This window comes from Anguilla rostrata, chromosome 10, assembly GCF_018555375.3.
Source record: "Anguilla rostrata isolate EN2019 chromosome 10, ASM1855537v3, whole genome shotgun sequence".
Classification (NCBI taxonomy): Eukaryota; Metazoa; Chordata; class Actinopteri; order Anguilliformes; family Anguillidae; genus Anguilla; species Anguilla rostrata.
The window spans coordinates 7,936,429-7,940,637 of NC_057942.1; positions in this window are offsets into that span (position 1 = coordinate 7,936,429).

A 4,209-nucleotide genomic window follows, 5' to 3' on the forward strand; every position below is an offset into this window, starting at 1 on the left:
CTTGTCACCGATATTTTTATTTCACGGTCATGACCATATAATTGTTCATTATATAGTTGTCACTCAAACAGTTCAATGACAAATGCATAAAAAAATGTCATTGGAAATGAATGGGGAGAGAGCGAGAGAACAAGCAGACGGTAAAACAGACGAGCCCCATGTGAGAGTTCTGGTGAGCAGGTGCTGCAGATACAGCAAGGGAGCCTTTTGGCTCTCTTGTTCTCAGTTCAGTTCAGTCAAACTCAAGTTGGGTTACTCGCATGAAACGCAGATAGGAAATAAAGAAAAAACAGCACGCAACTGACTCCGTTAAACTAAACGAGCACGCGTTTATCCCTACCCTCCAGCCCCATTCTCCCGCTGGGAGATGCCAAAGAAGCCCTGTACCCATTGGTGTACGGTTTCCATGGCATCACCAAGGTGATGGCACACCACAGTGTGGCACAGCTTTGGCCAGGTAGTCCATTGTTTTGCTAATTGACTGTTCCCCCAGCGGTTAGGGGGGGGTGACTTGGTGCTATTTTTGCGGAGCGAGGATGGTGACATCACTCTGCCTCCTCACTCTTTCATTTGTTCTCACCCCTCCCTCCTCCCTTTTACATCCTCAGCTCTTCTCCATCAGCTTTTGACTGTGGTTTTGCAACCAGGAAAAATATTTATGTATACAGTGAGCTCCACAATGCTTGGGACAAAGGCATATTTTTTGTTTATTGCTTTGGCCATGTACTCCACAATTTTAGATTTGTAATTTTGGTTTCACCATGTAGAAATAACAACACTTTTTATAAATATTCCCCCATTTCAGGGAATCATAATATTTGTGACAAATGGTGTCACAGGTTTTTTCAGATTAGCCAGTTGTGTTCAATTACTTCCTTAGTGCAGGTATACAGCACTAGACAGTATAGACAGCTTTTGGTATCTAGTTTTGATTCAAGCCTTTTGATTACCTTTGAAGTCTGTTATTGCTGTTTGTCAACATGAGAACCAGAATTGTGCCAATGAAAGTCAACCAAGCCATTATGAAATCACAAAGGGCGTGATAGGCTAAGGAAGACCTCTACCCCCCAAACACCTGCCTGACAGACCAGAAACACTCTTCAGGAGGAAGGTGTGGATTCTTAGTGTATTCTGTGACTACTGTCCTCAGAAGACTTAATGAACAGAACTATATAGGCTACACTGCAAGATGCAAATCAAAAGAACACGAAAACAGGACGGACAGGTTACAGTTTGCTAAGAAGCACTTAAAAGAGCCTGGCGAGTTCTGGAACAAGGTCCTGAGGACAGATGAGACCAAGATTCACTTGTATCAGATTGATGGCAAGAGCAAAGTCTGGATGCCAAAAGGAACTGCCCAAGATCCAAAGCACACCACCCCACCCCCCCACCCCATCTGTGAAACATGGTGGTTGGGGGTGTTATGCTTTGCGCATGTATGGCTACTACAAGTACTGGCTCATTTGTCTTCTATGAAATGTACAGAAGCATGTTATCTGCTCAAGTTTTTTGAGCAAATCCCTCCCAACTTATCGGATGGCGCTTCATCCTACAGCAAGACAATGATCCCAGACATACTGCTAAAGCAAAAAGGAGTTTTTCAAAGCTAAAAACTGGAAAATGCTTGACTGGCCAAGTCATTCACTCGATCTGAATCCAAACGAACATGCGTTTCATACGCTGAAGAGAAAACATCAGGCCACTCGCCCCCAAAACGAGCAAGAACTGAAGATGGCTGCAGTACAGGCCTGGCAAAACATCATCAGGGACGATCCTGAGCTAGGTGATGTCTATGGATTGCAGACTTCAAGCAGTCATCGCATGCAAAACATAAGCGACCAAGTACTGAGCATGACTACTTTCATTTCGATAACATTAATACGTCCCAAACGTTATTGTGCCCTGAAACGGTGGACTATGCATAAAAAGCGCTGCTATTTCTACACGATGAGACCAAAGTGTATTTTTAAAAATCCCCCAGAATAAAAGCTGCTGATGGCGTGCGCTTTAACCAAATGTGAATCGTTTGATTACAAACCTAAAAGTGTGGAGTACAAAGCTGTCTGGACACAACACAAAAGGTAAGACTGTGGCCTCGCGAAGATCATTGACCCTGTCAGCGAGGCTCAAGTGAACGACTAAAAGCAGGAAAAGGAGAGAAAAAGGCACCCTGCCATTATCATTGCCATTAATACAGCCATTCAGACTCCCACACGACCTTCCTAATGAAGGTAAGCAAATTGGTTAGGTAACAGCAAAGCAAGCAGGCGTGTGTTCCGAGTTTGCATACAAGCTTTTTTACAAGCCGTATCATGGCATAATAGTGGCATATCCCTCCACCCCTAGTATGCATGCAAATCATTCTAGCGATTCTGTACGTGGAAGGTGGATGTAGAACACTGAATTGAACATGAGCAGAAACAAACGTTCAGCGCTGAGAGCGTGGTAGTGCACTTGAATGGAAAATATCACATTGCTATTAGCAATGATAACAATGTAGACAATATTAATCCAGTCTCCAGGGCACCTGAAAATGCTAAGCAAATAAATAAAGATAAAAATGATTGTGTAAGATATTCAGGGCTCAGCCTTCCATTTACCACTGATTTCCCTGACATCTTATTATGAGTTCATGAATTATTCATGCATGTATGTTTCCTTTGAACCACCGTAGCAAGCTATTCATTGGACAAAAAAAAAAGCTATACATATAACCATACTGTTTGTTTGTGTGTTTTTGATGCAGATTTCTTGCCTAAGTGAGAGATCTCCGTGTCCAGGGCTGACCTGACCCAAGAAGGGATATAAACGGCTGCGTCCCACCCCGTTACCACCAGGGGGGGGGACCCTAATTATTCCAAAAATTATTCCCAAACGTCTTTTTGGGCACCCCCTGTCGGATCCAAGTATTTGATGTGTTTCTCCCTAAGCGCATCTGATTCAATTAATCATGCCCTGGCTGTGCAGCCATACATTGTGAGCAGATAGCTGTAGCTGTGGAGCCATACTTTTCACTGTCTGGTGCAGATTTCAGTGCTGCCATCGTGCAGCGAGACGACAGAGATGCTTTGGCTGATCGGCTGCCGCTATTTTTTCTCAAATGTGACCCACTGTCCTGTAGGTTTTCACTGCAGCTTTAGCAAAGTACGCCTCATTCCTCAGCTATGATCTTGTTGTGCTGCTAACTAGTCGAATCAGGTGTGCTGAATCAGATTAGGGTCGAAATGAACCCTACGGCACGGTAGACCTCCAGGAACAGGGTTTGGAACCACTGCTTCATCCTGTGGAAATTTGCAAAGGGATCTCACTGTGCATGAAAATACCCTGGGATTGTTTAAATAGACTTAAATCATATTTCATTGTACTATTTTGTTATTTAACGATGGAACATTGTGAGTACAATCATAAACATTTGTTGTTCCGGTGCTAATATATTGCGCATATATGCATACGTAGTGCAACGCTTCAATAGGATTTGATTATATTAATATAACGTTAGGCCAGTGTGGAATGGCCCAATCACGCTCACGCAGCATTACTCATCGCAACCTCCGCTGTTGATTCTGGAGAGCGCAGACGGGCATGTCTGAGCAGCCCCGGAGCCCGCTGTACGCCGCCCCGGCAGGGGTGTCGGGCCCCAGTCGGCACCGGCGTGGCCCAGATTTAGATGCCAGACCACGGGCATCCCGCTGGTTTCCCGACAGGTTTATAAAAATGAAAGGGGCAACAGCGGTGTAAGGTGCATTTTGCACTTCGCTTGAAAACTACTAACCTAAATGGCAGGGTTCACTAGAGGTAGCTGGTCTCCAAATCTCCACAGGAGGCAAGGGTGGTGCGTATGTGTTCCGGTGTTATTTCATATCGGCGCACTCTGCTTGTGCTAAGAAGTTTAAGTAAACGCTTTCCCGGGAATTCAAATGCTTTTTTTTTTTTTTTTTTTTTGAAAGAGTTTTAAGAAGTACTTTTCGAGTCCCAGCAGGCTGGATCCTCTCTGTGTGGAGTTTGCATGTTCTCCCTGTGTTTGTGTGGGTACTCTGGTTTCCTGCCACACCAAAAGACATGCATGTCAGGTCAGATGTACTCTTGCCATTTCCCTTGATGGAGACACTGCCCTGGGAACTGGGCGCTGCACTGTGGCTGCCCACTGCTTTAAAATAACTAGGACGGGTCATTGAATTTATTGTGAGGCATGAGGCTAACCTAACTGAA